General features: G+C 40.2%; 1 protein-coding gene across 5 annotated transcripts in view; it reads right to left on the minus strand.

Annotated features, from left to right (window-relative positions):
* Nucleotides 1–9,261, minus strand: part of ZNF148 (zinc finger protein 148) — a 147,688-nt gene extending 138,427 nt beyond the window's left edge. The window contains exon 1 of one of the 5 annotated variants that reach the window (XM_056793578.1): nt 8,995–9,261. The gene's annotated coding sequence lies outside the window, so the exon portion shown is untranslated. Of the gene's footprint in view, nt 1–279; nt 6,865–6,905; nt 8,776–8,994 lie in introns of those variants that run through there. The other 4 variants (XM_056793573.1, XM_056793574.1, XM_056793575.1 and 1 more) reach the window with 4 other exon arrangements.
* Between the last annotated feature and the right edge of the window lie 534 nt (nt 9,262–9,795).

Raw genomic sequence — 9,795 nt, forward strand, 5'->3', positions numbered from 1 at the left:
TCCATGGTAGCCAAAAAAAATGGAAATTAAGTAGTTGGCAAAACAAATTGCAGCATATAATGAAATATTACTGTAATATTACTATAAGAAATGATGAACAATTTCAGGGGAAATTGGAAAGATCTTTATGTACTAATGCAAAGTAAATGAACAGAACCAGAAAAACAATTTATGTAGTAATATTATTGAAGGAAAACTTTGAAAAACCTCAAAACTGTGATAAATGACATGATAAACCAGGAATTCAGAAGAACGAAGTTCATGAAACATGGCACTCACCTCCTGATGAAAAATGAACTTAAGATGCAGAAAGAGACATTTCCAGAAATGGCTAATGTGAGGATTTGTTTGCTGAATAACACAACTATGTATCGAAGGATTTGGCTTTCGATTTCTTTTTTAATTTGCTCAATGGTTGGAAAAGTGAGACATTAATTTTTTTAAACTTGAAAATAATACTATTGAAAAATAAAAATAAGCTACTTTTAAATTCTACTTGGATCACTCCCTTAGCAGCTCTCAAACATTCCTTCATAACAGCAGAATAAAACTGTGCTGTCAGACCTGAACTTCCCTGTTCTATCCCACTTCCCTACCCAGCTTAAATTCCAAGGTAAACCACTTTAATTTTACCTTTTCAATTGCTTTTGCCTGTTTCCCCAGATTTCTGCTATGCCCACTACATAAATCTCTAAATATCAGTTTTGCTCACAGTGCCAAAAGATACTACTCAATCCATTACAAATTCATTGCTATCTAACCATAACTAGGTCTTCATTGTTGTTTATTTTCACTGACTACAGCATTCCTCACAAATAAATTTCCCAAACTTTATTAACTACTTTCAAGTTCCAAATTCTACCTCTGCATCTTTCGCTCTTAATGACCTTCCAATTTAAGAAAAAGTGATAAAGGCCTTCTGGCATAAATGAGCTTCCTCAACTTCTCTCCTCTTTTATCTCTTGCCTCTTCTTGACCCTTTCTCCTATTTAGTAAAAAGTGCACCTACTCTTTTCCAAGACTTACCTCCCTCATGCTTTGGTTCAAATTCTCTCCAATCTCCTCTGGGGCTTTAACTCCATGAATTATCCTATAACTCTGATTTCTTCCTCTGCTCTGACTCTCACACCAGCCTACAATCACAATCTTAGTTTCCTTCCAATAACATATACTCACTTCAAACTGCCATCCTTTTACCTGGAAACATCTTAAAGAAGTCATCTTTAATTTTTTTTTTTTAACATGGCCAATGTTAGAGTGTTTCTTTTACCTGACTATGCATATTGATTACAAGAGTTTTATTTTTCTTTCTTTTTCAGGACAGAAGAGGAGGGAGAGAACCTAGATTTTTAATTGACAAAATTTAAATTAAAATTCTTTTTAAAAGTTATCTTTACTTCTTCACTACTCATTTCCTCTTTGGTTTCATGAGATTCAGTGTGTCATATTGAATAGAGATCTGGTCTCAGAGGCAGAGAGATCAAGGTTCAGTCCCCACTGTACATCTTCCCAAATAATTTAATCTCAGAGCCCTAAGATTATAAATTTCATAATAGCTCCAATCTGCATTGGTAAAGTGAGACCCTGGACTGTTATCAGTTTAAAAAAGGGGGTGGGGCATCCCATTTGCCAAGTCCAATGTCTGTTTCTCAGTAGACATAACATTTCTGTCACAGTTGATGCTATCTGGCCCCCTCAATTAAATTCTTGTTTACTATGTCACCATGCTACCCCTTAATCTTTTATTTCTCTTCTTTGACTTCTTTCTTTACATTCTCTTCTATTTCTTCCACAGGTTCCACCAAGACTTTTAAGTGGACAAATCAAATTACATGATTTCTAAAGTTGCCTCCAATTTTCAATCAATGATTACTTGCTTTCCCATCTATCCATATTGCTAACTTCCTAATGTGTCACTTGTCACACCAATAAATTAAGGACTCCTCATTAGTGACTGATTAAAAGCCAAACTCCTTTGCCTACAAATTGGGGCCCTTCATAATCTGGCTAAAAATCTACATAATCAGTTTTATCCTACTATTTCCCCACATGATCTCTTTTCTCCAGGCAACATGAATTCTTTCCCCTTCCCCAAATACACATTATTTTCCATCTTGTTTCCTGCTATTCTCTCTGCTCTCTCCAGCCCATCCTAATTTAATAAAATCCTACTCATCCTTCAAGAAATAACTCAAATGCCAGCTTTCCAATGATGTCTTTTCACATCAACTCAACATAAAGCCATGCCTCACTTTTTAACACTTCTAGAGCACTTAATTTGTACAACTTAGAAGACATTTACCAAATATTGCATAGAGATGCAAAGATTTGATTATATGAGGTATAATTTTATATATGAATGATACTAGGCAGAGTGTCTTTCAAATAGATTCTACTCAAAATCTATTAAATAAATGCTGAGTTCATAATACATACATATAATCCTCATAACTCCCACTACATTATATTTCAGGTATATTCAAATATTTATTGAGCATAAGTTACTACACATTAATTAGATAAACATCTCCCCTCTATCCTTCAAACCACCTGAAAAATCTAACCTTATGTCAGCTGCTCCTCCCCACCAACATTCTAATTCTTCCACTACCCTCTCTAAATTCCCAGATATCATTTTTAAACTTAATCTTCCTTGGTTATGATCACTATTAGCATAAAATGCTATACAACAGAGTAAGTAGATATGGCTTCTCAAAGCATCATGTAGAAGGCAATAGTACAAGAACTGGCCACCAAGTAATAGGTAGAACTTTGATAAATTATCTCCATTATAAATGTTACTCAGTAACTTCTACATCTTTCCAATTCTCCTTTAATTACTCATTTATTTATTCGTTTCTTCTTCCTCCAGACACCCTTTCTAAGATGCTCTTCATTGTAATTCTATCCAGAAAGTCCCCTCTTCCTTTCCTCCAAATAGCCATGACTCAGTTCACTGCAGAATACTAGCAATTGTTCCAAATTACAATTCCCTTCATCATTGCAAGAACACCTGATCCATTCTCCTCGATTCCTTCTAACAGGTATTTTCTTTATTTTCTCCATCTCAGATCCATACGGATTAATCAAACCCAAATAAGGCCAAAAGTTTTTTCATTCATTCAGATCATCTAGACTAAATAGAAGGTTGATTCCATTCTGTTCCCCTCCTGAATTTCCAAAGATCTCTTTAAGAGCTACATAATGATCTCTCCCTTCTATGAACTCCTAGAGTACTTGCTATTCCTCTCATTTTGGCCACTTAATCATATATTTCCTTAAATGGGGTGTAACTGTAATATGGCATTCTTAGTACTCTAGAATCCCTTTATTGAGGATACTGCTAGGAAAGGAGGTTCTATACTTATTTCAACAATGTTAAAATGTCTGTTAAAAAACATTTTTGAAAAATATTAAGATCCAACTATAAACTCCCCTACTCCCCACATGTGTCACTAACTTATAGATAATTTAAAACCAAAAACAGTATTATCGAGCTTAATCACCCACCTTACACACTAGGCTTAGTTCTAAATGACTTGGCTTTACCCAAAACTTAAAAGCATGTTCAAAGAACCAGAGAGAATATTCCAAAAAATGTACAGATGGTTCTGAATTCCAAAAGCAAAATTCTAAAACACATTTTGAACAATGGCATCCTTAAAATAAGTTTATTACTTTAAACTATAGAGTGATTATGGTACACATTTATACCTTTACACAAGGTATAAATTCTAACTTCTTAAAAAAATTTCTTACATTGGCACTTCATATTATTACTTAATTGTTTAATGTTTTTATTTCCCCTCAGACAACAAATCATATCCTGTACTTTTCTTATCCCTTATGGTATATAGCAGGCAATTCACAAACTGAATCAAATCCTTGGACCAATACACATCCCACCCAGCCTATAAGCATTATACAGATTAGAGAAACCAAAGGCAAGTTCTATTCTAGGCCAGACCAATTTCAAACCAAAGAGAATTTAATACCTTTATATATTAGATACTGTGGTTAAAAAGCCTCATTTTCACTCACTCTACCTTTTCTTTTCACCTATATCTAGTATCATCTATCTGGTCAAATCTCTTCTATACTTCCCTCCTGGAATAGCAAAACATTTTTTTCTCTCCTCCCCATGAACTGTCCCACTGCCAAAACCACCCTCACACACTTTCATTTTTGTCTTGGTATCACTAACATCAAAGTGTCTGGCATACTGAGTTTCAAACTGAATACTGCTATTTTCCAGAAACCTCATATCCCTTCCTACTATTCAATCCTAGTTCTCACTCTACATTGTAAAGTCCCATCATTCCCTTCTCTAATGACACATTATTTTCACATATGCAGTCATATATGAGATGTTGCAGTGAAGAGAACACTAGACCTGGAATCAACAAGATCTGAGTTCAAATCCAACATCAATTACTAGCTGTGTGAGTCAGCCTCAGTTCTCTCAACTATAAAAATAGGGATAATACTATAGTATCTCTGTCCAAGAATTGTTAGGAGGAAAAAATGAGATATTTATAAAGTGTTTTTAAAATCTTAAAGAAATATATAAAGGCTATCTATTATTATTATTACTTAACTAATTTAATAAACATTTTAAATCATCTACTTTGTGACCAGAATTGTACTGATTATTGAAAGATTCTCAAGAAATAGAATCTACAGAATATCCAGTCCCTTACAGTCCCCAGAATACACTATCCTTGAAAAGATTACTATCTAGCTGGGGAAACAAGATGGACTGGAGTGAAATGATCAACCAAACAATTCTTAGGAAATATATAAGCAGTTGCATTATTGTGTTATACTTACACTATAAGAAAGCATTAAAGTAATTAAAATTGGGGGGAAATCATGATGAGTTGATTTTAATCAGGAAACTTGTTAAAAGAGAAATCTTAAGATGAGCCTACCTATTAGCCTTGGTTCTAGGGAACACTGCTAAATGGAAGGACCACTGGACTTAGAATCAGGAGACCAGGATTGCAACTCCAACCCTTTCTTTTCTAGTTTTATGACCAGGGGCAAATCACTTAACCTGAATCTGTTTCTTAAAATGGGGATATTAGCATTTATACTTCCTATTTCATAGGGTTTACATGAAAATACTTTTTAAAACTTAAAGCACTACATAAATGTGTTATTAGTACTGCCCATATTGGCTCCAATATATTCATGTACAAGTCCTACATTTTAAACAACTCATTTTGATTATCTCAAAAAAAGCTTCCTTTAAAACTATCACATATCTCCTCCACTATCTACTGAGGCAGCAGGATCGTTCTGTGACTATGGGCAAACCTGAGCATAAGTTCCATCTATAATAATAATAGGCTTCTTTCCTTCCTTCCTTTTCTTTCTTTTTTTTTTTAATTCTTAGAAGAATGGCAAGGGCTAGGCAATGGGGATTAAGTGACTTGCCCAGGATCACAGAGCTAGGAACTGTCTGATTTGAACTCAGGGTCTGCAGTCTATAGGCCAGGTCTTCAATCCCCCTAGCTTCTTTCTTATAAGCTTCAACTGTCTGACAATAATTAAATCCTTAAAGTACTTATACACAAATGCCCTTAAATCCATTAACCATTATCATTCAGTCCTTATATAACTTTATCCTCCTTCCAAAAATTGGCTACCACTTCCATTCTGTGGTAGCCTCCTTTTAGAACAGAAGACCTACCATAAAAAGGATGGGGGGGTGGAGAGATTTAGGAATCAAGGTTCAGGATGCCACCTACCCTCACACACACACCCATGCAGACAATGTCAGAACTCCTTAAGATCATCCCAAAATCAAGTAAGTTAACTACTTTCAAGTTCTAAAACTCACCATAAGGCAGCTTTATTCATCTGAAATTTCTATCCTTTATATTACAATTTAATTATTTTTTCCCCCTCTGATTTCAACAAAGCTCTATGGCTCATATCTTAGAACTGAAAGAAGTCTTAGCCTAACTCCAAGGCATTTTTTAACAAGTGGTCATCACATCTCTGCATATATATCCCTAGGGTTTGGAACTCACTATTTCATAAAGTAGTTCCTTTCTAGATACACACTACCCATACCAAATATTCTATTTCTTATTCCCTCAGAAGCCCACCCAATAATTATTCCCTTTGCAGATTCTCTGGTCTTTCACATAACCCATTCAATTTTCCTCACCACTCTCATTTTTCCCATTGTTCATATATGTGAACAATATATATTTCCAGGATTACATGTCTAATGACTCTCCCCCTTCCAAGATATCCTGCCCTTGCAGAGACCCCCTTTATCTACCCACGTCTAACTTTTTATTTTCAATTCTCCCTTCCTACCCATAACCTTCCCAAGATACCCCACCCATCTAAGAACCATCCTCTCCCCTATGAAAGCAGTTAAAGCAAAATGTAGAATAAAAGTCTGTCCTACCTTTCTAATCCAAGAGGCTGAATTTCTAAATTCTAAGGTAAATTTTAGGGTACGTGGAGCTCTGGAATAGGGTTCCTCCTTGGAAATCTATTTCAGAATAATTTTAACTGATCTAGCTCAGCTAAAGTCAGTGTGGTTCCTGTTATATAAAGATTCTAGTCTTCCTTCCTGATAAGCCAAAGACACTCATCGTGTTAGGGTTACTCTGGATGGCCTAGGGATTAAGAACAGGACCTGAATTCCCTTAGCCACCCAAAACTAGGAGTGACATTCTGAATGAACCCAAATCCAGATGCAAACCTTCTAGGTTTAGGCATTTTCTTCACAGCACATCTGCTAAAGTATTAGAATACATAAGAAATGTCTGAACAAGAAGACTATTCCTAACACCCCCTTATCTCAGATACTTTCTTTCTTCCTTCTGATACCCTCATCGTATCTCAAATATTCCCTCCCCTCCAACATCATGTGAACATACCTGAGACTTCAGTTTCCTCAATGGCAAAAATAGGAAGTTGGACCAGATGATCCTTTTAAATAGTTTTCCACGTCTGAAATTTTATGAAGCCTTTCCCAACCAACCCATCTAACTCAAGGTTCTCCAAAATAGCATCTGGGATTTAAATGTATTATTGCACATTATACTGAACTCTTCCCTTTTGTCCACCATCACTCTAGCATAGAACCTCTATACCTAAACCTGATGATATGGCACCAGCTCTCTTGCATCAAACTGGCAATACAGTAGATGGTTGACAAATGCGCCCAATAAAGTTATTTCTATTCTGGCATTTTCCAGAATAGTTTCATCTAACTACTGACATGTTATTTTAAAATTGCTAGAATTTCAAAATCATAGCCTGTTTATAAAGACTTGAGGTCCATCTAGGCCTCAATAAAATTGCCTTACATCATCTTTAACAAAATTAAAGTTCAAAGACCCATCACCATAGTGAGTCCAAAACCCAGGTAGATGCACAGAATGACAAAACATGAGAGAACTCTTATCTGAGCTGATATCAAATCAGGGTTAGTAGGGACTGGATACTCTACAATCCTTAATTATCATTAATTCAAAAATCCTCTTGCTTCAGACATGTTTTTATTACTAGGTACTCCTCAGTCATTCCTTTTTCCCTCTCAGTCCTTTCTACTCTCCCATACATGCCTTCCCACACTATCACCTAAATCCTAATGACTCCTTCACAGATACCACTTCATTCCTCCTTCTGTAGGGCAACTCTGTATCCACCCCTTATAGCTGACATTCCTCCCTCTCCTACTATATGTCCTCAAATACATCCTTCTCTCCAACCTTGGTCCTTCTCATCTTTCTAAAGCCACTCAGTCAACTAAGATTGATGCCTACTCTGTGTAGAATGCTAAATACTGCAGGGATTCATCTTCTCCACATCCTCCTAAATCCAGCTTTGATCCCTACACCTACCCCTTGACACCCTCCTCCTTCCTCTGACACTTCATATCTCAACTATTCCCTTCTTCCTCTTCCTTTTTTAGTAACTCCTTCATATATCAGGTATGCTTTTTACCTTCTCTGATATCCCTTTCACACCATAGATATGCCTTTCTCTTCTGAGACCCCTTCATACTCCTTCCTTCATTGACATTCTCGTCAAACCTCAGTCTCTTCTCCTGATATCCCCTTTTTTAAACATTCCCTCCTTTCCTAATATCCCCTTTGCACCCAGATAGTCCCTCCCTTCCTGACACTGTCTTCACACCTCAGATGGTACCTCCTCTTTTGACATTCCCTTCACACTTCAATTCCTTACCCATCCCCTTCTACTCCTGACATAAACTTCACGCATTCAATAGTCTAAATCCCTTCTGACAGTCCCTTCACACCTCATACACAAATTCCCTTCCCTCCAGATACCAGCTTCCCACCTCGGGCAGTCCCTCCCCTCCTACAGCCTCCTCTCTTCTGACATCCCTTTTACACTTCAGGTATTTCCTCCCCTCCAGATATTATCCCCTTCACCGCTCAGATAGCCCCCCTTCTCCTGACGTGACAACTCCTTCCCAGCTCAGGTATTCCTTCTCCTTCTGACACCCACTTCGTACCTCGGATAGTCTCCCCTCCTAACAGTCCCTTCACACCACAGGTAGTCAAACCACCCACTCCCCTTCATACCTCAGATTGTCTCTGCCCTCCTGACACCCCTTTCATTACCCCTCGGCCCCACTGCACCCCGGTCCTCACTCCCTCTCCAGAAGGCCCCTTCTCCCTCCCTCCGTGCCTCGATCCCTCCCTCCCTCCGTCTCTCCCTCACGGGCTTCCCCCTCACATGGATTTCCTCTCCCCTTTTCCCCACCACCACTCCATCCATCCCTCCCCCTCAGACGCTCCCCACATCTGCGCCCCTCCCCCGCGACCGTTAACGCCGCGCGCTCCCCTGCCCCCCCGCCCCCGCAGTCGCGCGCTCTCCGCCACCGCCCCCCCCCCCCGCAGCCGCGCGCTCCTCCGCCCCCCCACCCCCTGCAGCCGCGCGCTCTCCCCCTCCCGCCCGGAGCCCAGGCCCGGCCTGCCAGGCCGTGCTCTTTACCGCGGGCGGCGAACAGCGCGGTCACCAACTGGGGGCGGCAGCAGTTCCGGCCATTCTAAGGGCCGTAAGAGGAGGGGAAGGGGGGGAGGGGGGAGAAACTTTGGTGGTGGCAGCTTCAGCAATAGCTCCCACCCCTGCGCCTTTCTCCTCTTCCTCCCCCTCCTCCTCCTCCTCCTCCTCTTCCTCCTTCTCTTCCTCCTCCCAGAGCAGTCGAGATGCAGACATGCCCCGGCTAGAGCGCCGCCACTGCCGCCGCCGCCAAGGTGCATTGTGGGAAACCCCGCACGGGAAGCACTCCACGTCTTCCCTCCGCCCGCCCTGCTCTTGCAGTGAACCTTCCCCCCCACTGAGTTCGGGGAAAGGGATGCCCAGGAACGAGCCCGAATACGCAGGCGCACGGGGGCGCGCGTTCCTCTAGTGCGGAGCGCGAGCGCGAGCGCGAGCCCGAGGATCCCAAATAGGGTTCAGTCGACTGCCCGGGCTGGAGATCTTGTAATTGGGCGGAGCGAGGTTGGGACGTCGTGAAAGGGACCCTTGCTTTGGAGCTGGAGCAAGGGATCTCGAAGCGGGAGGGAGTCCTGGATTCTAGAATTGGGCATTCCAAACTAGAAGCAATATGATGAGTGCAGCTAAGCTACGCTGGCATTGCTGCAGGCCTTCCTGCTGTATTTCTAATCAACACCCCCCCCCCCAAGCCACCTCTGCCAGCGGAGGCAGCCCTTTGCCCTTGGCACCAGAAGGCCCCGGGTTGGCTGTATCTTAGGCAAAAGGTGGAGAGTGATAGGAAGTAGCAAAAACCTG

This window comes from Monodelphis domestica, chromosome 4 (assembly GCF_027887165.1).
Source record: "Monodelphis domestica isolate mMonDom1 chromosome 4, mMonDom1.pri, whole genome shotgun sequence".
Taxonomy (NCBI): domain Eukaryota; kingdom Metazoa; phylum Chordata; class Mammalia; order Didelphimorphia; family Didelphidae; genus Monodelphis; species Monodelphis domestica.